Source organism: Spermophilus citellus (genome assembly GCF_964194105.1).
Source record: "Spermophilus citellus genome assembly, chromosome: 7".
NCBI classification, from domain to species: Eukaryota; Metazoa; Chordata; class Mammalia; order Rodentia; family Sciuridae; genus Spermophilus; species Spermophilus citellus.
In genome coordinates this window covers 38,334,316-38,359,179 of record NC_138188.1, presented here as the reverse complement: position 1 = coordinate 38,359,179, position 24,864 = coordinate 38,334,316, and the positions used below count along the sequence as shown (strand labels likewise).

The 24,864-nt window shown below is 45.5% G+C and overlaps 1 protein-coding gene across 1 annotated transcript in view; it reads right to left on the bottom strand.

Moving 5' to 3' along the window:
* Window positions 1–22,289, bottom strand: part of ZBTB38 (zinc finger and BTB domain containing 38) — a 106,914-nt gene extending 84,625 nt beyond the window's left edge. The window contains exon 1 of the mRNA XM_081302108.1: window positions 22,104–22,289. The gene's annotated coding sequence lies outside the window, so the exon portion shown is untranslated. The remainder of the gene's footprint in view (window positions 1–22,103) is intronic.
* Window positions 22,290–24,864: the final 2,575 nt, after the last annotated feature.

The window sequence follows — 24,864 nt, the reverse complement described above, 5'->3', positions numbered from 1 at the left end:
CGCTAGTTCTGCAGTGTGGCAATGACTGACCTACCACCTCTATGGGAAGACAAGGGACAGGGGATTGTCATTATTCAACCCTCCCTGGCTTCCCTTGACCCACATCCAGTCATGTAAATGTTTTGTGTCTGCTGGCTGCTTGGTGGAACTTGAACGGAAGGTTGGATGTAGGTACAGGAGTTCACCAATCTGGAAGGTCATCCAAATACCCAGACTTCCCTCAAACCTGGCCTAGTCCCTGATCCCACTGTCCTTCCTGAACAGGGCCACCTCAGCCCTGTTGCTCTTAGGTGAGACAGCCCTTAGGCTGTCCCCCTTAGGGACAGCCTCATGCAGGCTGGCCTGAGGCCTCTCACCTGGTGCCACAGGTCTAGAAGTGCTGTTTCTCACCCCAGCCCCATCTACCTGCTGCACAGGAAACCCTTCTGAACCACCATTTCCTCCTTTCCAAGGCTTAGCCACACCCACTTCAGTTAATGATGCGGACACTCATATGCTGTGGACACTCAAGTCAGGTTTCTAGCAGCTTCTCTTTTACAGTGATATCATCACTTCCAAACCTCTTTTGTTAATGCCTTTGGCCACTCCACTCCTACCTCCAACACACACACACACACACACACACACACACACACACACACACAAGCCAAGTGTTCACCCATGAAGCACAGAGTGGCAGAGAAGTTAATTGGTGTTGTGTGCTTTTTTACTGCTCTGGCTTTATCAGCAAAAAAGAGTGATAAGGTCATATTTTTTTCCGTACCCTTGAGTCCTTAGTTCTGGACTGGCTCCCTTTCCTTAGCAGGGGAAAAAAAGGCCTTTGTACTTTAAAGGTTTTAAAACAGAAAATTTCCTGGGTTCCCAGGATAAAGTCCCTCCACTCAGATCTTTGTTTGAAACCCAGACCTTAAAAGACTTCTTCAGAATAGCAGAGACAGTCGCTGTGATTAAAGGAGAGAGTGTGGCCCAGCCCTACTCGTGGAACCCGAGTCAGGGAAGTCTGTGAGTGCTGGGGAGCGCGTGCGTGTGCATGCACATACACGTGTGGAGGGGAATGGGTGTAGGGTTCCAGGGTGGCCAGAGTCTGTGTCCTACCACCTCCACAGGAACACAGATGGCTGTCTATGGAGGCTGGCATGGAACACTGTGGTTTGGAGAGTCTGGGTAGGGGACTCCATAAATGACAACCTGTGGCCAGTAGAGATGGGTGTGCAGCACAAAGAAGCCCCTCCAAGCTCCCCCCTAGGGCCTGCCTGGCCGAAAATCTAGCATGTGCAGTAGCCAGGATATAGCCACACTCATGGCAACCTCTGTGATCTGTGAATCAGGATACCCCCGTTTCCCTGGGCCCATGGAGGCCTGGGGCCTCTGCACACTCCCAGGGAGGGGACAAAGAGAGCCAGGAATCATGGCACTGCATTCTTCCCCAGTCTTGGAGAGTGAGGAAACTGAAGCTAAACTGAATGCGATTTTAGACAAACATAGAAAAGAGACATTCCTCACATCTGGGTCTGGTGGAGCCATTCTTACATCTCTCTCTGTGATGTCATCTGTGAAATTTCCCCCAAGAGAGGGGCTCCTGCATTTTGTCTTTACCTCCCCTGTAATCTCTACCAGTTAGAAAGTCTCTCTTGTCTATACAGCATGTAGAGGTTAGCTTATAATATACATATATTACTTTAGGGGAAACACGAGGCCTTAGGATCTTGCTAAATGCTTCCTCCACATTCTAAAAAAATGATAGAAACGGGGTCTGCAAGAAGAACTGGGTCTAGATCTAAGCCTTGATTAGGCTGGTTAGTCTCCACAGTGCTCCTCAGGAATCATCTGAGAAGCAACAGGGAAGTGAAGGCCTTGTGGATTGGGTTATTTTTACTCAGACTTTGGAAGTAACATCACTGTGCAAAAAGCAATGTGTTAGGTAATTCAAAGGCAGAAGTAAAATATATGGGTCCTTCCAGAAGGATAGTATTGCCTCTTTGGAGAGAGATATTGATAGGCCATGAAATGCACAGAGGGGCTGGGCTGACCATTGGCAAGCTAACGCATGGGGAGCCCAGATGGTCACAAGACAGGGCAAGCTGGGAGGTCTCCATGGAGGAGGGGCCTTGGGGGGACACTGCTTAATTTTGCTCACTTGCTCAGTCAGCTGGATGAAACAGGTGGGGGGCCAAGAGGGGTTGCTCCAAAGAAGGGGAAGGGACTTGGACAAGGGGACACAGATGAGAACAGTCACTGCCTGGCTGGGAGACAGCCCACGGGTACTGGAAGGAATGGAGAATTAGAAGAGCCGGGCCTGAAGGGCAAGACCAGCCAGAGGAGGGCTTTCAACACTGGGCAGGGGAGTTTACATATGAGGCAGCTGGGTTTTCTGCATGGGAATTCCACAGGGTTAAAGGAGGATTAGCAGGAAGCTCCTGTGGAGATAGCAGTGTTGGGGGTTCTGTGGGCTAGCAATGATTTCTTTGTAATGATGCTTATGGTATTTTTTTTAAGTTGACTTTGAGCTGGAGGTATTGCGTGTATTTTATGTAGAACTTCTAAAGGGGTTTATACATTGATATGACTTAATCCACACTATTAGTAAGGGATTATTGATTTATAAATGAACAAGTCCAATCAGGAGGATCTGGGTTGAAGAGATTTGGAAGACACACAAGTGTTGACTTCATAAGGTGGTTATGAGTCAATGCAGAAGTTGGCTGAGGATCAGGTTGTCCTCCAAGACCACACTCACAGCGTCCCTGAGGACAACTAGAAACTGAGGATAGTTTCCAAGAAAGCAGCTCAGACGGTGGTGAGTAGTGAGCCAGGACAGTCCCGTGACACCTGTGGGCAACCCCATGCGTTTGACACCTCATTTCCCATGTTCATTTCTTCATTTATATTTCCTAAGACTCCATGGAAGGTGTGGTCTTCAGCAATGTGCGATGTGGTCTCCATAAGCCAGCGGGAAAGGTAGGTGCACACACAGACGATGGCACTTCACTGCCGTTATTCTTCCCTCCCCACACCCCATTCCCTCTAGAAAACCAAAATATCGGTTGTATTGGTAGATGATGCGTTCACAGCTTTTCTTCCACGAGTTCCAATGTCAACCCTTGCTTTGTGGTTAGTGACCAGAATGAAGATGTTCAGCAAGAAGCTTCTAGAACTCTTCTCCCTACCTTCCAAGGGGAGTGACATGGAGGAAGTTCTCTGATTTGGCTGAGCCGAGGTTAGGGATGCAAAGTGGAAAGTAAGGGACTAAGGGAATCAACCCGAAGAGAAAGAGTTTGAGTTTCCCTGAAATGAGAAGATTTGGGTTGGGTTGGGGCTTGAAGGTTTGTCTTGGAGGGAAAGAAAAAGAGGGAGGGAAGAGAAAGAAAGAAGTACAGAGAAGGTGGTAAAGACAGAGATGGGTGGGGAGAGGAAGAGAGAAGGTCTGAGTCTGAGCATCCTTGGAGACCAAAGGGATGGGGAGGGACCCTTCCCTATCTGGAGGAAGTTTTGCTGGTGCCGTGCTGCTATTTCTCAAGGCTTTGGTGTGGGAATTGGAGAGAGGCTATGGAATATGTCCCCTAAAGTTTATGCTTGGAAATTTAATTCCCAAAGCAATAGTGTTGGAAGACGGGCCTTTGGGGAGGTGTTGAGGTTAGGCCAGCTCTGCCTGTATGGATGGATTAATGGCTTGATGAAGGGTGATGGGCTTTTTTTTTTTTTTTTTTTTTTTTTTTGCCCTTCTGCCTTCCACCATGTGAGGGTACAGAGTCTTCTTCTCTCCAAGGGAACACTGTGCTCAAGATACCATCTTGGAGGCAGAGAGCAGCTCTCACCAGATGCTAGCACCTCGATCTTAGACTTCCCAGCTCTCGGAACTGTCAGAAAGACCTTCTGTTCTTTATAAAATCACCTATTCTGTGGGATTCTATTGTAACAGCATAAATTTTAGTGCAAACCATTAATAATACTGAAGACGGTTCAGTATATGTGGGTGCTGTGTCACCCTCAATTTTGCAGTCAAGTTTCCTCAGACGGCTTTGTCTGTGTATGTTTGATAGCTGAGCTCTTTGTCCTGTGAGCTTGTCATGGCCAGGGATGTGATTTTCATGGCTTCAGAAGGGAGTGACCTAGTTCAGCAGGGCCACTCTTCTAGCTAGGAAAACACGGGCTCCACCCTCTTCCCTGCTAGGAGAACTGCTTCGTGGTAAAGATCATCCCTTTCATCTGTCCTCTGGCTGACTCCTTTTTCCATGTATTAGGAAAGCTGGAATTCATTCTGGCTTTAAGTCCTTTCCCAGTTCCCCCCTCCCATAAGCACCACCACCCCCCACTTTCTTAGCCACTCTTTCTGCAAATAAAGGGGGTAAGACCAGAAGGGACAAATGTAGGCTCCAGGAAGCAGTCGGATCCAGTAAAGACCCTGCTATGAGAGAGCAATCTGTCCAAGCAGGGGAGGTTTCAGGAGCACAGAAGAGGATTTGATAGGGATATGTGACTATAGAAAGAGATTAGATAAACTTGAGGGATGAAATAATGGCAAAGATTCTCAGGAAAGCAAATTCAAACTCCAGGGTCAGGGGAAACCCAAAAAACAAAAAGCTTATAGAAAAGAAATGTAATCAGAATGATTACTAACTCTACATTAAACAACATTTTTTCATGGCCACAATAATATAAACCCTGTTACTTGTTTTCAACTCATAGGATAAATTATAGAAAGAATAGAAAAGACTTAGTTTTGGTTGTAGAACAGATTTTGAATATCATAGGGGATCTTTTCTTTTTTTAATATTTATTTTTTAGTTTTAGGGGCCACAATATCTTTATTTTATTTTTATGTGGTGCTGAGAATTGAACCCAGTGCCTCACGCATTGTAGGTGAGCGCACTACCACTTGAACCACACCTCCAGCCCAAGGATCTTTTCTTTATCTCTGATATATAAACGTGTTGACTTTATGCCTAAGAGATTCACATCATTCAGCTGTGAGAAGTATCATCTCTTTTTCATTATCTATTTTCTTTTTGTGTACCAATATCCTGGATTAGCCCTCTGTGAGTTCAAAGCTTCTGTTACACACACACACACACACACACATACACATACACACACATACACACTTTACAAATGTGTTTTAAATATCCATGGTTTCCATAGTTTTTCTGGTATTCCTGTTTTCATTGAGTCCTGTTCTTTCATGATGCAATATCTTCTTAAATTTCTCTTAGGATGCTAACTAGGAGTTTCTTTCTCCCCTCTGTCCTTCTGTCTCCTGCCTTACTCTTTCTTTGGGTATTCCTGTGTTTACTTTTAACCTATATTTCATGTTCTAGCCTTTCTTCAAATACCTAGTCATCTTCAGTTGTCTTTACTTCAGAATGAGGCAATACGATTCTAACTTTTGTTTTTGGTATCTGTTGTGGTTTGGATATGAGGTGTCCCCCCAAAAAAATTCCTATGTTAATACAGGAATGTTTAGAGTGGAAATGATTGGATTGTGAGGGCTGTAACCTAATCACTGCATCCTAGTTTGAATGGACTGACTGGGTGGTAACTGCAGGCAGGTGGGGCATGGCTGGAGGAGGTGGGTCACTGAGATTGTGCCCTGGAAGGATGCATCTTCTCTATGACTCTCTCCCTTTTCTTTCCCTGCTTCCTGGCCACAATGAGCTGAGCTGCTTTCTTCTACCACACCATAATGTTCTGTCTACCTTGGGCAATGGACTTGACCAACCACAAACTAAATCTCTGAAACTGTGGGTCAAAATAAACTTTTTAAGTTCTTCTTGTCAGTTATTCTGGTCACAGCCACACAAAATTGACCAACATGGTACCTAAATAGGGTTTGTTACTTGGGGACTTTACCATGAGGTGATTTATCTCTGCTGGTTACGAATCACTCTATGCTTTAGTTTCTTCCTAGAGTTTTTGAGTGCATTCAATGAATTAGAACATAATGAACTCATGATGGTACACTATAATCATTTGCTGCTTCTATTACTTTTACTATAGTAACTTGGTGGGGACCCAGCTATTTAGCTAGGTATCACAGTGGGTCTTATCTCTGAGAGGGTGCAATGTTGTTGAGGGCTTTTGTTTTTTCATTTTTCTTTTGGGTGAGGTGGGGAGAAGCAAGTGAGGGCTTATCTGGTTGCCAGTAGGAAAGGAACCAACTGCTCCTGGTGTATTTTATTAATCACCTTAGTATCAGCTTCACCGTTCACCCAGCTGATGTTTATGAATTTCAATTTTGTGTTGTAAAAGCTTTCCCCCCAGTTCTGACCTCTCTAGCCCTCACTCATGAAGTATAGGTTGGGTTTCCTTTATCCTCTTCTACTATCACTCCTCCATCCACCACCAACCTTCCAGAAGTCACCGTCTGCTAAGAGCTCCTTTACCCCTGCTGGATGCTCATCACTTTTCAAAGGCCTTCATTATGATTTCCATGGGGGTTTTAGTGGGGACAGACCAAGCACACTTTATCTGCCATCTTTAATCAAACACTCATGTACTCTCCCATGGCTATAGGGATGGGTTGAGTGAGTTTTTCTCTTGGTTTTCAGTCTTTTAAGTGTGGGCAAGATGAGGAAGGGAGGGGAGAAGGGGCTTTGTAGTCACAGTGACTTGCTTTCATTGAGAGCGCTTGGGACATGGGCTGCTAATGCATTCACTTCAGATACAGTTGATAGTTGATTCATATTTGTAGTCTGAAGGAGAAAATGATTTTAGGCGAAGGCTCAGGAAAGACATTGTATGAGTAATGATAAAAATGAATTACTTAAAGAGGGAGAGATGATTACTTCCAAGTTCCAAAGTTATTACAAGCGTTTATTTTACTCTAACAACTATCAGATCATTCCTCCATGACACATAAATTTCTCTTAGGATGCTAATTAGGAGTTTCTTTCTTCCCTTCCAATACCAATTGCCGGAAATTGGTATGTACGAGATTTCAAGAATGGATATGGGCTATTTCTTAAAAATAGAGTGGAAGTTTCATTATGAATAACCATCATTTATTGGCTTACGATTCACTATTTCCATGACATTTATCATGTGAGCATATTGTGTAAAATTAAGCCACTGCTTTGAGCTCGTGTTGGTGGAAGTCATAAGCATTTATGACATTTAAGCATTTTGAAAGTTAACTGGCAAGTAAATACTTCATTAAATTAAGAACTACCCTTCACAGAATAGAATAGACATTATGATTGCTGAATATATATATAGGTGACTCTATGTGATTCTGCAATCTGTACAATTAGAAAAATGAGAAATTATACCCCAATGATTCAAATGTATGAATTGCCAAGATCATTATAATGTCATGTGTAGCTAATAAAAAAATTAAATTAAATTTAAAAAAGAATTACCCTTCAAACAAAGAATTAGAAATAATAAGAGATTGGCAACCACAATCCTGATGAAGGTATTTGCTAATAGCTAATCCACATTAAAGGAAAATGAGTTTAACCATGTCAATGTGCCAATCAAGTTCTAATTAGAGCAGCAGAAACCACTACATGTGTACACCACAGGGAATTTAATATAGAGAATTGGTCACACAGGTGACAGAGAATAGGAGACGCTTAGGGAAGTGACAGCAGGAAGTCACACCCAATCCTGGTTTAAAGGAACAATCAGATCATCACTGGGGTCACCCCGGCAGCTGGAATGGGGCGGCCTTTCTGGTGGTGGCTGGAACTAGGCCCCAGCTGCTATCAGAGGCACCATTCAAAGCTGAATGCTTAGGAAAGGACACATGACAAGGCCTTCCCTTTCCTCCTTGGCATCGGCTGAGCCCAGCTGTAACCTATGTGACCTGGAAGCCTGGGAAAACGGTACACAGAGGTCAGTCCCAGGAGATAAGAGCAGAGCAGGCAAAGGGTAAAGGATGGATCTGAAGCAAATACTGTATATGTACAATATAGACATTGCATTCTACACAATACGGACGTCTTTATGTTAAATATACATAAGGGACTACATATAAATATGTGTGCATAGCTCTGTAGCACTGTTTGAACTGAGGTCAAATGAGCCATGAGTACTGTTAAGATGGCTACCAAATAAATAATGTTTAAAACATTTTAAACCAGGAATCACATCAATCAGCCACCTTTGGATGTATAAACCATTTCCTTCTTATTTTTGTCTCTAGTCTTAACCCTGGGGTGTACACCATTCCCACAACTATGAAGTGTCCTGTGAGCCACCCATATACGACTCATAATGGCATCTGAGTTCCATATTCTTTAGTAATTTTCATGAGAATATAAAAGAATAATATTCTGAAATCTAAGAACAATTCTTTGGTTGTTCCTTTAAAAAAGCTAATGATGGAGGTCTGGTGCTGTTTGTCCTCGTTAATTTTCTCCTAGCGGATGGCAGAATGAAATATTTGAGGTAGACAGCTCCTTCTTTGAGAGATTCTGGAATCCATAGGTCCTGTGGAGAAGGCTGGAGGCTTGGCCTTCTTAGATGTGAGCAGCAAGCTGAAAAGGAAACCCTGAGAGCGTGTGAGGCAGCAGGGCACCTTGGCCTGTGCTTTCTAGAAGGTCTGATACTGGCTGGGTGGGCTGGGCTGGGCCAGGCCCAGCTGGGCATTGATTCATCTCCTACCTAGTTCCCCTCATCCGAGCAACTCTCCCTTTGCTCAGGAAGACTTGAAGCCAAAAGGAAATAAAAATACAGAGCTGTAGATGGGGTTGCCTCCCGCAACCTTCGGCTTTTGCGTCAATGGTGTAGAATTAGGATGAAGGGAAGAGAAGTGTATGATTCATTCTAAATAACGACAAAATTGAATAGAAGGGAGAGAAGGAGAAAAATAAATTAAAGGATAAGTTAAGGGACAGGGCTAATGAGGAAGCTTCCCCACCGATGACTCATCTGCCCACTCCCCTGAGCTTACCCCTGCCCAATTTCTAGGTAAGTCACGGGACCTAATCCTTGGGGTGTTAAAGTAGCCAAATGGCCAGGACAATTGAACAGACTGTTTGAGGTGAGACCTGGATCTCAGTATTCTTTAAGGGGCCCCTGTGATTTCTGTGTGCAGCCAGGGTGGGGAGTCTCCGAGGTGAGCCCTCACTGGGCACAGCATGGCCAAAGGTTGACAGTAGGAATTCTGGAGAGAGGTAATGTCTTTTACTGCTAAGAAATCACAGGCACTATTTGGAGCAGCGAAGCCCAAATGGAGGTTTTTGCAGGAAAATTTCTTCTGCCTCCCTAAACCAGAAACTGCCTCTGCACCCCTGCTGGGGGCAGGCTGGGCTCACGCCCCTCTGAGCAGAGTTTGTGACCCCTGGGGGCCTTTGAGAAATCTGTGGGGGTGTTTTTAGTTGCCATAATGATCTGGTGATTGAGGACCCAGGAGGAAACTAAGCTGTTAGAACAGGCCAGGGAGAGACAGGGAAGGAAACTGACAGTGGGAACCTATTACATGTTAGATTGTTTCAGCAGGCACTTAAGAGAGGTGAAGGGCTCCCAGCTCTCACCCATCTCCTGCCCCACACATCCCCCACACTCTTTGCAGTCTTTTTGAGCTTAGGAAGAAGTAATGTGCTCCCACAGGGAAGCTCAGAGATAGGGTCCAGGGAGAAGATGGAGCGTACTCTCCCTGCATAATCAGTCCAGGATAATTAGTTCACAACAAATGGGGTCAAAGGTGAATCATCAGAAGCACTCTGAATCTTACAGGAAGATGGAGGAGAAGGGAAAAGAAGACTATCCTCGCAGCATGGGATCTGCTTAGCTTTTCATATTAAAGGAAAGAATGAGCTGGGGGCCAGGCAGAACCTCAGTGTTCTTTAATACAATGTCCTTGAATCCCTGAGGGCCTGAGTTTACCAATTCCCTCTTGGGAGTCCAATACGAGCTGTCCATGCATCCATTCCCAGAGGCAGCTCTGTGGCATTACACACCTGCATGCCCAGGCCTGATCCTTATCAACCCTCTTGAAACCAGCTTAAAAAAAAAAAGTTCTGCCATCCAGGAACACTGGGTCTTCCTTTCCCACAGAAACCACCAGTTTCCTCTCCTGCAGAATGGGTGCCCTATCTTTTCAACCCACGTGAATACCAAGTCTGATCCAGCTTCTTTCCTTGCAATGGTTCTCAATATCAATCTGGGTAAGGCTGATAACTCTTAGCAATATACAGTAAACCTAGATCCTTTCTAGAAGTATCTAGAAATGCAACAGGCCTGCCTATCCTCTTGGGAAGATGGGAATTACTTTATTTCTTCCCTAGGATGTATAGGAGGATTTCTCGCCATAGCAGCTATGACGGACAAAGTAATGCTCATCAGTAAAGATGTCCATGTTGTAATCCCAAGAATCTGAGTGTGTTACCTTACATGGCAAAGGAGCTTTGCAAATGTGATTAACATCACAGACCTTAAGACTGAGAGGTTGCTTGGGTTATCTAGGTGAGTATAATGTAGTCACATGAGTCCTTGGAAGCAGAGAACCTTTCAGTAGAGGACCACATGGCAAAGGAAGAAAGATCCAAGAGATGCAACTTGACTGGCTTTCAAGTAGGAGGAAGCGGGTCATGAGCCAAGGAACAGGGGTAGTTTCTAGAAGCTGAGGAGGGTTTTAGAAACCCTGCTAGAAACAGCTTCTCCCCTAGAGCCTCCAAAAGGAAACACAGCCCTGCAAAGCCCTTGATTTTAGCACCATGGGACCTGTGTTGGGCTTCTAACTATGGAACTGTCAGATAATAAATGTGTGTTTTAAGCCACACGGTTTGTGGTGATTCTTTATAGCAGTGACAGAAAACTAATTCAGTAGCTCACTAAACCACAGCTGAGGCTGACCACAGAGGGAGGATCTCCTCCTGCTGTTACTGGAACACCAAGTCCACCTGGGTTCCTGGGGTAAGGAGGCAGCATGGGATAGCTTTTCTGCATTGTTCATGCTGTTTAGATCCAAGACCCTCAAGGTTCTTAGGATCCCAGTTTTCTCTCCTCTTCCCTTAGAGATCCCTGGGTAGAAAAACTTGAGAATCACTGACAAGAGAGTGGTGGCCTCATTCTTGTAATTTACACAATGGAACTTGTCACTAGTGCCTGAAGACAAGAGAGACAACTCCATTAATATGAGCCATGTAATCATCTCAAGATTTTTCAAAGCAGAGATTTTGTGGATATTTCTTTATCCAGAAAGAGGGTTATGCTTTGATCTCTGCCCAGTCCTAGCTCCACTGAAGTTGCTCAAGACACTGGTGCATTCTCTGTGACTGTCACAGCTGATCTGGAATATTCAACCAACAGGGGATGAGGATAGCTCCTCTGCTGGTGTAGACAGGAAGACAGAATTCCTCTGTGGACAAGAAGTCTATGCATGGAGTGACAGCATTAGGTACCATGCTGGAATCTTGACTACCAAGGGAGAACATTCCACCTGCTCGGTTTCCTTTCCTCAGAGTATCACCCCATATCCTCTCTCCCCCACTTCCTGGAGGAGCCCAGCCCTGTAGCCGAGCAGCCAGAAAGGACTCATGTTTAGCCTCATTACATCACCTCACCTCCTGGGACTTGTGTCTGCTCCTTGATGCTCCCTACCACAGTGACTGTCATGACCTAATATCGAGCCCAGAAGTCCCCAAATCATGCCACCATCCTGCTCCCTTGGATGGAAACTCCCTGGGATTCTGAGGTGGTCAAAAGATTAAACTGGAGTTTGGCCCAACTCTGGGTCTTGGTTGCTGGGAATGGCCCACCAATTCCCTGAGTGCAAAGCGTTACCGCTATACCTTTCCTGGCTCCCCTGTGGTCAGCCGCTCACTTCTTTGCCCTAAACTTCCTCCAACCCAGCAAACCCCACACCTGGTGTTCTCTTAACCGATCCTGACACTGCATCTTGTCATTCCTGAGGTGCAGAAGACAATGGAAGGTGGCTCTGTGTTGGACTTTACATTCACTCTGGTAAACAATCCATGGGTGTGTGTTTGTTCCCCATGGAGATGGGACATGGCTCCATGGACACATGCAGCCTTCTTCACTTTCATTCAATTTTATTCCCATCAAATAATTCCCTGCCACCCCACCCCCACCCCCACCTGTGTTTCTTTTTCTTCCTGAGCTAAAGGCCTTGCCTGAGATCTTCCTTCTATCCCTTGGTGAATTGTCGTTTCTCTTACCGCCCTCAGTCTCCACCTGCTCCCTGGCCTCTTCCCACTACCTGTGCACAAATCTCCCTTTGCCCTTGTTGCCTCTCTCTCTTGCTCTCCTTCAAGGCTGAACTCCCTCCTCCATCAAATCCCCTGCAATCTGGGTGGGGCCCTTTTCTCCACTTTGTCCCCAGGATCACCAGGCATCTCCTCATTGCCTAATTCATGGCCTCTTTTCAGGTTGTGGATTACTTTAGATTTCCCAAAAGTAGAGAGAATAGTATAATAAAGACATACAGGGCTGAGGTTGTGGCTCAGAGGTAGAGCGCTCGCCTAGCACATGTGAGGCCCTCAGTTCGATCCTCAGCACACATAAAAATAAATAAATAAAGATATTGAGTCCAGCTACATCTAAAAAAAATATTTAAAAAAAAGACATACATTCACTACCTGGATTTAACCATTGTTAGTCTTTTGCCATAATTATCTGAATCCATTTTTCGTTGCATTATTATAATAAATTGCAAACATTCTGATATTATACTCTGAAATATTTCGGTATGCCTTGCTGGAAAATAATGACATGTTCCTACATATTTATGGTATCATATCACACCTAACAAAATCAACAACAATTCCATGATATCAGCCTGTACTTGCATTCCATAGTATTAGTTCCTTTTAATTGTCCTGAGGTGTCTTTCCACCTGGAGTGTTCAGACAGGCTGCAGTAACAGGGACTCACTGTGTTGGGGGGTGTCTTGGTCTCCACCCTGGCCTTACTGCAGCACTTGCCTCTGTGAAGCAGATCCTTCTAGAAGGCCTCCCTCGTGTTCCATAACATCCATTCTTTCTTTGTGGTCCACTCTCAGCCATTAATTTTTTTCACAGACCTTTTCTTGCTCTGTATCTTTTCAGTATTTGTGCTTCACAGGGTTCAGCCTGCTCTTCATTCTAACCTAAAACTTGCTTCCCTAAGCAATTTACCCATCACTAGTTCACTGCATGCCCCTATCGTCCCCTGCTGGCTCTGCCACATCTTGTTTATCCATTCATCAGTTGATGGATATAAGGGTGGTTTCCATTTTTTTGGCTAAAGTTTCAGTGAACAGTATCGACATACAATCGTTTGTATTTGTCTATAAGCTCTTTATGTTTTAATTTATCTTGAGTACATACTGAGGAGTGGAATTGCTGGGTCATGTGGAATGGTCTAGGGAACTGCCAATACAATTGTATTGGTTTACAATCCCACCAGCAATGAATGAGGGTCCCGATTTCACCACATCCTCACCAAAGCTTTATGTCTGTATTTTTGGTTTTGACCATCCTAGAGGGTGTGAAGTGGTATCTCACTGTGGTTTTGATTTGGATTTCCCAGCTAATTTGAATATCTTTTCACAGGCCTTTAAATCATCTGTATATTTTTTTGGGGGAAATGTCTACTTGGATACTTTGCCAAGTTTTCACTTGGGTTGTCTTTTTATTATTGAGTTGTAAGATTGAGTATTTAAAAATTGTCTAGATTCAAGTTTCATTTAATATGTTTGATTTTCTAATATTTTCTATTCAGTGAGCTATTTTAGGATGATTTGTAATCATGCTTATATGCAGAGTTTCCAGCATGGTTTTAAGCATTCGATATTGACTGAATTCAATTGAATTCTTCACGTCCTTAAGACAAAGTCTTCAGTCATCTTTTTCTCACCACACAACTTCTGCTTTATCTCTTACAACAAAAGAGAAATACAAATAAAAATGATGAATATGAACAATTTGGATTGCATATATGCATTATTTGTTAGTCAATTTTCTGTTACTGTAACAAACGTCTGGTATAATCAAATTATAAAAAGGAAAGGTTTATTTTGCCTTACAGTTTTGGAATTCTGGTTCATGTTTGGTTGGCTTCCTTGTTTTGGGGCCTGTGGGAGGCAGTGCATCTAGGCAGAGAGCACAAGGTGGGGCAAGCTGCTCATGGCAGTGGGAAGCAGAGAGAGTGTGAGAGACAGAGGAAAGGCCTCAATGTCAAGGGTACACCCTTAATGAATAGAAGACCTCTCACCAGGACCCACCTGTTAAATTTTATACCTCACCCCGATAGCACTGTGTTGTGGACCATGCCTTTACCACTTGGACCTTTGGGGGCATTTATTTTTGGCACTGGGGATTGAACCCAAGGTGCTTAACCACTGAGCCACATCCCCAGCCCTTTTAATTTTTTATAAACAGGGTCTTGCTAAGTTGCTAAGGGCCTCGGAAAGTTGCTAAGGCTGGCCTTGAACTTGTGATCTCTTGCCTCAACCTCCTGAGTCTCTGGGAGTACAGCATGCACCATTACATGGTGGCCTTTGGGGGACATTTAACATCCAAGTTATAGCAATTTAAAACTCTGAAGTGTAAGTGACTTTTAAATAATTGACTTTAACAAATTACCTAATCTCTCCTGGCCTCATTTTCTTCAACTATAAATTAGATAAAGGTTTTGGAGTTTGTGCTCTATCATCTCTAAGCTTGCTTCTTCTCTAACATTTAAGAAGCTTAACAATAACAGAGGTCAAGGCCATTCCTGGTGGCATGCAGGGCTCAGAGCAAGCCACTTAGAATAATCATTGTCTGCTTTCTTGCTGCCCTATTCTCAGCACAAAGCACTGTGACCTTTACAAAGTAGTTAATAAACTAAATACCCATTAAGCTTATTAAGTGCCACGCTGAAAAGATCATCAAGATGTTAATGACCCCCAAATTTGTATCTCTCGTCTGGACTTTTCCTGATAGATCCATTAGCTGATTCAATATTTCTATCTGATAGTCTAATAGGCTTCACAATTATTATGTGTCAAAAACAGAACTTCTCGGGGATGTGGCTCAAGCGGCAGCGCGCTCGCTTGGCGTGCGTGCGCCCCGGGTTCGAGCCTCAACACCACATACAAACAAAGATGTTGTGTCCGCGGAAAACTAAAAAATAAATATTAAAAAGTTTCTCTCTCTTTAAAAAAATTAAAACAAACAAAAAAACCAGAACTTCTAATTCCCAGCCCCTCTGTAAACTCACTCCCCCTCTCTCCACCTCACACCAGGCTTCCTAGTTTTATTAAATGGTCCCACATCCAATCAGACACTCAGGCTAAAGTCTGGGAGTCATTCTTCCGGGCTCTTTAAAGATTATCCAGTTCATCAAAAAGCCTCATCAGTTCTAGCTTCAAAACACCCACATCTGACCACTTCTAATCCACAACTTATCATTCTGTTCCATCATCTTCTCTTCCCTGGATTCCTACAGTTGCCTCCTGCCTGATGGTCCTGAATCTCCTCTACCCACCTACAATTTTTTCTCCACATACGAGTCAGGATGATTCTCTAAAAACTTAAAGCAAGTCATATCATTCCCTGTTCAAACTCTCCAAAGACTTCCCACCACACTCAGAGCGCACAGTCCTAAACATGGGCTCAAAAAGCACGAGTGACCTGGGACTGGCGCCTCTCTGATCTTAGCACTTTGCTCTCTGCTGGGTGACTCCATTCTGGCCTTGCGGGCCTCCCGTGTTCCTTGAAGGAACCAGCATGTCCTTCCACGGTGCCTTTGCCTCTTCTGATCTCTGCCACACTGGTTCACCTGGGATTTCACTGGCTTACTCCCTTGCTTCATTCAGGTGTCTGCTTGAATGTCACACCTGGGGGACAAGCAAAAGCCCCTCCTGCTACTCATTGACCTATTGTTTATGTTCAGTTAATGTCCCCTAAATTGTAGTATTTGTTTGTTTGCTTTTTAACTGTCTCCCCAACTAACACGCCAGCTCTGAAAAGGCAGAGATCTCACCTTGGTTTACTGTTGTACTTCTAATGCTGGGTGCCATTCCCAGAACATTATAGACACTCCATGAATATTGTTGAGTGAATAAATTAATTGCTGGCATCATAGGTTATCATCAGAGAGCAAGCCCTGGATTTGTATGACTTACCTAGGGTAATCTCTCCAGGTCTCAGTTTTCTCACCTATAAAAATCCTAATTAGAGCCATTGTTAATGACAGGAGGATTTGGAAATAAGGGATGAGGGTTCCTGACCCTAGGTGCTCAATTCATAGACCTAGGATCCCATGTAAGAAAAAACATCTTCCTTTTTTTAAAATTTTTTTGTTAGTTGCTCAAAACATTACAATGATCTTGACATAGAAAACATCTTCCTTTATGCTTTACTCAGTTGAAGGAAAAAAGGGATAATTGCTACAGCTTAAATGTCTCTTTCAAAAGTTATCCTGAAATTTAGTTGCTGCCATGACAGTATTGGGAGGTGGAACCTTCAAGAGGTGATGAGGTTATGAATGGATTAAAGCTGTTATCACAGGGGTGGCTTTATTATAAAAGTGAGCACTCTCTGTGTCCCCCCGTGTGCTGGCTTGTCCTTCCACACTGTCATGAGGCAGCACTGAGGCTTTTGACAGATGCTGTCACCATGCACTTGGACTTCCCAGCCTCCAGAACCAAGACGAGCAAAATCAATTCGCCCAGGGCATGTGTACCCCATGGCCCACCTGGTAAAGGCTCGGTCCCCTGAAAGGCGCTGTTTGGGGTGGTGACCTCTGAGAAGTGGGGCCTAACGGGAGGTCTTTAGCTCATTAAGGGCATGCCCTATGGGGATCCTGGTAGCCGGTCTCTTTTTCCTCCTATTGCATGCAGGCCATGAAGGGAGTGATTTCACCCCAACATGTGCTCCCGGCCATGAATGTGTTGCCTTTCTACAGGACCCAAAGCGACATGTCAATCAGTTATGGATTGGAACCTCCCAAAATGTGAACCAAAATAAAACCTTTTTTCTAAAATAAGTTGATTATCTCAGGTATGGGTGGTTAGTAACAGAAAATTGACTACCACACTCAGTCTCAGGTATTTTGTTACAGTCGACAGAAAATAGACTAAGACAGGCATCAAATCTACTCTTAGAACCACAGTTCTTGACTTAAAACACCATGTTAGAGGCTATGGAAGGAAATGAATTCACTGCAGTGTGGCAGACCCAGAGAGTGGGCTCATATACCAGCTGGAATACCCAGGCCTAGGGACACAGCATTTTAACTCAACCCAGACCCTGCTTTGTCCTGTGGAAAGCAGCAGGGCTACAGGGGATGATTCAGAAATGAGCTCAGCTTTTCTCTAATCTGGTCCTGTGACCAGACCACAGGCAGCGCCTCGTCTAGAGTAGTAGTTTCCTTTGTAGTTCTCTACTAAGAAACCCACTGACGTGGTAAAATACAATTAACTTTATTTTATTTTTATGTGGTGCTGAGGATTGAACCCTGTGCTTCACACATGCAAGGTGGGTGCTCTACCACTGAGCTACAGCCCCAGCCCTAAAATATACTTTTTACAGAGAAAGAGGCATATCTATGTGTTCTGACATGGAAATATCTTTGACACATATTTGGGGGGTGAAAAACTCAAGTTGCAGATAAAATGCATAGTACACACATATCCACTGTACTCCATTATACCTGCAGACAGGATTTTCCCCCTGTGTAAACATATAGAAAAGGGGTGGGAGGGCTTGAAACTGCGTAGTTATATTCTGATGCGGGGAGCAACAGAAACTGAAAATGGGCATCAAAGGACACTTAGATTTACTTATAATATTTGTTTGCAAAAAGAATGTATTACTCATATAATTAAATTAATTTTTTCAACTACTCAAGTGAGATACTAGAACATACCACATTTGAGGTAAAGGGAAGCAATTTACCTCCCTCCCCAGCTAGAGGTTCTCAGATGATTATCTTATCCCTCAGGTGTTTAGAATGCCAGGGGGCTTTTTGTTGTTGTTGGGACAGGGAGCTACTGGCATTTAATCCCACAGGAATGGGGAAGGTTAAATGTCCTTTCTTGTGGCAAAGTCCCACACTAGGAGACAGCGTCCTAGCCCAGATGCTAACAAAGGCCCTTTTGGGAAACTGCATAAATCCTTTGTCTTTTTAAGGTACTGGGGACTGAACCCTGGGCTTTGTGCAAGTGCTCTATGACTAAGCTACATCCTCAGCACCCCACCTCCTTTTCAAAATTTTGTGATAGGGTCTTACTAAGTTGCCCAGGCTGGCCTTGAACTTGCAATCCTCCTGCCTCAGCCTGTTGAGTTCCTGAGATTATAGGCATGCACTATCATGCCCAGCTTAGGTTGGTTGAATTTATAAATTCATCTCTGGCTCACAAATAAGAATTGTTTTCCTGTCCTAGGTTTGAACTATTGAGACACCCAGCCCATGTTCCATCTGAACATATAAAATTAAAAATTGTTAATTTTAGAATTGATGGTCAAGAGAAATAAACTGAAAACTCTGCCAGTTGCTCTTGATGGGGGTTACTGAGTTTGAAGGGAGCTATTGGCATGAGTGTGGTGCCTCCTATGTTATCACATATCCTAGAATATATGACTATTTCTGAGAATAAGGCTTATCCAGGCACAAACCCCGCACCTCTGTACTTAGCCCTGCTGCTTTCCACAGGATGAAGATAAATGTTCCCTTGGCCAGCTGTCAGGCAGGACAGAGAGCCTTCATGGGAAGTGGGGAGGGTCCCTTTTCCATGGTTATCGAGTCCCACACAGCATAGTCTGCCTGCAGATCAGCACCTCTTAGGGGCAGCTCCCAGCTGTGAGAGATAGAATGGTACTGATCTTTAAAACAGAAAGAATGAGTCCTATTTTCCCGTTCAACCCCATGGTGTTTGATGCTGTCACCAAATATTTATTGAGCATCTACTTTGTGACAGGCACTGTGCCGGGAGCTGGGGTGTAATAGGGAAGGAGACACATGCTAGCATTCTAGGGGAAAGACATCTTGAACAGATGTACAGAGATTGAATCATTTTAAATAGTGATAACTGCCATGATGAAACAACGGATGTAACATGATTGATAGAGACGCCTGACACCAGCATGTGACAGCATTCGGCAGAGACCCCTGGAGAGGTCATCGGAGGAGGAGAATGTGCAGCTGGGAGCAATGGTGGCAGCCATCTGAAACAGCACGTGTGCTCCAGATCCTGTGGGCTGTCTGGGCTCCTGGGCAGGGAGAAATGATCACAAGTAACAGCCGCACTTCTTATTTTGTCTCTTAGCCCAGGTGTTCAGTTGCATCTCAGGCCAGCATTTTACTGAGGAAGCTGCTTCATTTGTTTCCAAGGTAGCAGATTAGAGGGTACCAGGCCTAGGGTTTCTAACACTATTGTTACTAAAAACACTTATGATTACTTTGTATCAGGCATAGTTTGAAACACTATTAATATAAAGTCCTTTACTGCTCACAAAAGATCCACACAACATGTCACTATTACCCTCACTTTGTGCACGACGGTGCTGGGGCTGTTTCAAGGTCTTCCAGAAGCACTGACCCATTGGTCTGCAGCATGGTGCTGGCCTACAGGCACTGTCAGCACTGGGTGGGGAGAACACAACCGTGGTGGCCTTGGCAGCAACAGAAATGCAAACTTGTAACCTGACTCGAGCTACTGAATCAGAAACAGTCCTCTCATGGACAGTCTTTTTTAAAAAATTTGTATTTATTTATTTATTCTGGAGGTTGAAACCAGGGGCACTTAACCACTGAGCTACTTTTTTATCTAGAGACAGAGTCTCACTAAATTGCTAAGGCTGGCCTCAAACTTTCCATCCTCCTGCCTTATCCTCCAGAGTCACTGGAATTACAGGAATGTGCCATTGCACCCAGCACAGACAGTCATTTTGAACACCTTTGAGCTAGTCCATTTTTTGTGTTTGGAGGGATAATCTGAAAGATTAGGCTTCTCTACCTAGCTATTGTACAAGATGAGGGAGAGTTCTAGCCGTACGCACCCTTCCCCCTCCTCAGTTAAAGTCCGCCTCAGGTAAGGAATCAAGCTCAGCGGAGTTAGGATCAGCCACTGATCCTAATCCACTCATTGGAGCAGGATGCAGGGCATGCAAAGGGCTGGGATGGTGATGGCTGGGGTTGGGGACACTGAAGACCACAAGACATTGTCCCTACCTGAAAGAGTATCTTATCCTCATATAGATGAAGATGTATAAGCACTAAAAAGGAGTGGGACAGATGGGGGTGCCGTCTTTTTACTGTGGCATCTAGTCCCACATACAACTAAAATCAATTTCACCCTGTATCGTTGGCAGAAAGGAAGGAAGAGAGAAAAGAAGGAACGGAGGAGGGGAGGGAGGCAGGGATTTAATGTTGTAGGCATCTTTCCCACATTCCCTGAGGAGATGTCAGAGGGCATCCGCATTTTCCCAGGGCACTCAGTTACCATGGGCCTTTGTGGCATGTGGCTCTCTCTAGCCGACAAGGGACCTAATACTTAATTTTCATAAAACATGCTCCTGAGAACAAAACGACCACATTGCTTAGTTTTCAACCAAAATATGTTCTGTCCTGGTGCTGAGGAAATGCTGTGTTAGCCTTACTGAGAGAGATGGGTGTCCGTGAGTATTTAGAGCGTTTTCAGGACACATTTTGATTACACGCATCTCGCCGAATGTGCTGACTATGCTTGATGGCAGATGCAAGTGCGCAGTGCATGAGGCCTCATGTTTCCTGGCTTCCTCTCACCAAAGCCGAGAAGCCTGCCAACCAGACTCTAATCTATGCAGCAAATTCACGCGGTGGGGAAGAAACTCAACTGTGGCTCTAGGAGGAAACGAAAGCCTTACAATTGTCAGTGGAAACTGTGACCATATCCACTGCAGCATTGCGGTGCCACGCAGATGTGGGTGCAAAACCCTGCTCGCTGCAGAGCCAGGGGGTTCTGTGGGTGAGATATCGCAGCAGGAATTCAAGTGGCCTGGGCAAGCTCATTGCGGGGAAAACTCTTTCCACACGACAGTTTTTTTTTTTTTTTTTTTTTGTATTCTGCATAAATGCCCACACTTGGTCCAAATCCTTCCTTTCCTGATGATTTCTCTGGGCTACAAGGTGCACTTGTCAGTGATGGGTATGAATTTCCTCTGCTGTCTATTATGTTGGACATAGAAACAATAGTGGTGTCCAGTGGTTTTCAAATTTTGGGCACAGCATCCTTTTTTTAAAAAAGAAATTAAATTAGCATTTCTCAAAACCTTGATACAGAAGAGACAGACTGAGCAGACCTCTGGCTTTTTTCTCTCTGCATTCCCTAGTGCCACCTGCTCCCTCTAGAAGCCTGGGGCCCTTGGAACAAGCATATAGGGCATGGCTCAGGGCGGCAGATCTTTTATCCTTAACAAGAGCAAACATCGCAGAGCACGCATGATTACAGCCTGACCCAAGCCCTGGAAATACAGCAAAGTATAAAATGCTTCTCAATAATAAAGAACAGGCAGGTCAGATAAGACGAAAACAAGCATGAACCGGAGCCTGTGCCAGCTGGGAAGGTGCCATAAGGCACAGCCAGGGCTGCAGGGCGCAGAGACGGGAGGAATGGCCTGGGGCCCTGGTACTTGGGGAAGGGCCACTGAGGAGGGGGGACTTGAGCAGGACTTCACAGTAAGAGGAAGTCAAATCTGAGGGGTGGAAGAGGTAGGTGCACCCAGACAAGAAGAGAGACTGGAGCAAGGGTGGGAATGTCCCAGTGTCCTCAGGGACACTCCGGGTTTGGTTGGAGTTGCCGCGCATTTCAAATCAGAAAATGGGAAAGAGCCAAAGTCTGAATGGGAGGCTAGGAAAATTCAGCACATTTCAGAGACCATCAAGAGCCCTGAATGATTCAACTTGGGAGAGAAAAAAAAATTCCAGCAGGAAGAGAAAGGAAAACAAGAGCAAAAACGAGACATCACGCTGCTCACATGTGCTGGTGACATGGACTTGCGGGAAAGGCGAGGGGCGGGCTGAGGGGCCGTGAATGACACACTGCTCCAAGCTGCCCCTCCCTCACCGGGACGGTCACGAGCCTTCCCGCTGGTGAAGTCAAGCGGCATTATCTTCCATTTACTGGGAGCATCGAGAAGCCCGTGACTCATCTGAAGTCACCCAGCTGAGGACTCCCTGGGGCCCTGACTCACAGGCCTTCCCAGAAGAATCCTCTCCGAGCAGGGACACAGGATCCATCAGCAGACACTGGCTCAGCGGCCAGTGAGGGCAGCGTCCCAAGCAGATGGGGGCTTCTTCTGGGGCCTTTCTCCTTCCACCCAAACCCAGGAAGGGAACCGCAAGCTCTCCCCAGCTTGGCCTGCTGGGCCACTCGCACCCAAGGGCTCCAGAGTGGGATGGATTGACCTTCAAACCCCTCCTAGCCCCCACGCACATGCGCAGACAGTCATTCCTGAAGCAGCTGTGAGGTGCTGGGCTGAGCTGAGCCTGCTAAAGGGAGGGCAGCTGGTGAGCATCCTGCTGGGAGACACCCGTGCTGCCAGCTTCCAGGGGGAAGATGGCCAATGACAGGCTCCCTCATCAGACACAACCATATGGTGACACATTTGAGCTCACCAGCTCTGTCCCTGTTTCCTTTCTCTGTCTTACATGGTCAGTGGCCTGACTTTGTCCAGTGGTGGCCTGGAGAGAACTGGATTCTCCAGGTGTGCCCCTGACCGAGGCCTTTGCCCAACTGCTGGCCTCTCAGCTGCAGGCCGGGCTGTAAGCCATCTGGTTCTGCAAGGCACACATTCCCCTCTGTCGCCATTGCTTGGATGTACACGCCAATACCGAAGCAAATTAGGTTTGACAGCACTCATATGCATGGGGTTGGAATGGGAGGGATCATGAGCAAAAGTTCAAGAGATGCAGTCACCAAGAGACTGCTGTAGCTAGCAGGGCACTCCACACATGTCCTCTCTTTCCTTCCTCATAGGAATCCAAGACATGGGGAGGGGTGGTGGTAGCAGGAACAGGGGTACAAAGGCACAAGATCCCTGGACAAGATGAAGCGTGGCCCTCTCTCACCCTGATCCTTGAGTTCCAGAAACTGTTCTTCCCAATGATTCCACAGGGCAGGTGAGAAAGACATCATCAGAAAAGGGCATGGACAGGGGTGAGGACAGCCACGGCATGTCCCCATCAGTGGAAGAAGGCTTTCTGGTAGGAAGGCTAGGCTGGACTTCCCAGGACCTGCTTCAGAATTTCCCAGAGTTCATCCCTGAGACGCTGGGGCCAAGGCAGGGGCGACCTGTGGTGCCTGCCAGTCAGCAATGTTTGTCAGCCACAGTTGCAGCCAGTGACTCAGCTCTGATGGGAAGGCCAGAGGTCCCCTCTGGGGCCACTGGCTGCCATCCACAGGATTTGTTCACCAGAGGATGGAACTCTTACAGCCTCTCCTGGGCCTGTGTCCCCTCTCTCCAAAGTAAACATGCCATCACCCCTTCAGTGTTTGCCTAGCCACCGAGTTCCACCCACAGCATACACACAAAACCCCCCAAAACAAAAATCAAAAACGAAACAACAAAAGAAAAGCTTAAATTGGTAGGAGGTCTTGAGGGGATGGAGTGCATATGAGTCACTTTTCCTCAGCATTTTGAAGGCATTTCTCTAATTCCCATGACTGAGCGGCATGAAGGACAGGAGAACAAAACCAGGACCTTCTTTCCTGTGTCTAGCCATATTTTCTGAGCAGCGACTGAATACCAAGCGCTTTGGTAGTACTTACGATTCATAAAAACGTTCTGGCCTTCCAAGGGAGAAGGCTGGAAGATCAGATGGTGTGTGAAGAGTGGATGCTCCCAAAAGGCAGGGATTTTTTTCCCCTCTTTTGCTCACAATTGCATTTATGGCATTGAGACGAGCTTATCACTGAAGGAAAGAATGAGTGCAGAGCCAGCACTGAGCAGGGTGGAGAGAGGGTGGGCAGAGGCTGGGTGTGGCCCCTCAAAGAACAAACATTAAGGAGAAGCTCGATGGGCACTGCCTCAGAGAATCCCCAAAGAGAGTTTGGGTTGACTGTGGAAGACCAAAGAGGAGGAGAACGTGGGAAGAAATTGGGAAAAGCACACCTGTAATTCCAGTCACTCGGGAGGCTGAGGCAGGAGGATAGCAAGTTCGAGGTCAGCCTCAGCAACTTAGTGAGACCCTGTCTCCGAATAAAAGAAAATAAATTGAAAAGGGCTATGGGTGTGGCACAGTAGCAAAGGGCCTCTTGGGTTCAAGTCCTAGTATTGGGGTGGGATGAGGGGTGAGAAACTGGGCAGGGAATTCCCAGTACTTGGGAGGAAGCAGAAGTGAGTTTGGGAACATGGCAGCAGGTGTGGAATGACATCTTCTTGTCAGTGATAAGAATGACAAGAAGGGGTAACTCAGTGTGCCAGGCTGAGAAGCCCAGATTTGTCCCAGAGGTGACTGGGGGTTGTCAGCCCAGGAGTAGCCTGGTCAGGCCTGTGTTGTAGAGACAGCCCTGTATGGGCAGCGTGAGCGGAACAAGGGGGTCCCACTAGGGGGCTGAGGCTGTCTCTATGGTGAAACACATGACACTGATTAATGGACTGAGGTTGGAGGGCAAGGCCCAGAAACACTTAAGACATAGAATTTATACAGTATGGTGGTTGAGAAGCTTTGTGGAATGGACAGTTAGCCCAGGGTAAGTCCCTGATCTGAGTAGATGAGGGAGTAGTGAGACCAGTGTGGTGGTGCACACCTGTAATCCCATTGACTTGGGAGGCTGAGGCAAGAGGATGCAAGTTTGAGGCCAGCTTCAGCATTTTAATGAGGCCATATAAAAATTAGCAAGACTCTGTCCTAAAATGAAAAAATAAAGAAAAATTCAAGGATGTATCTCAGTGCTGTGGGTTCAATCCATTAAAAGAGAGAGAGAGAGAGGAATTGAATAAAAAGGAGTAT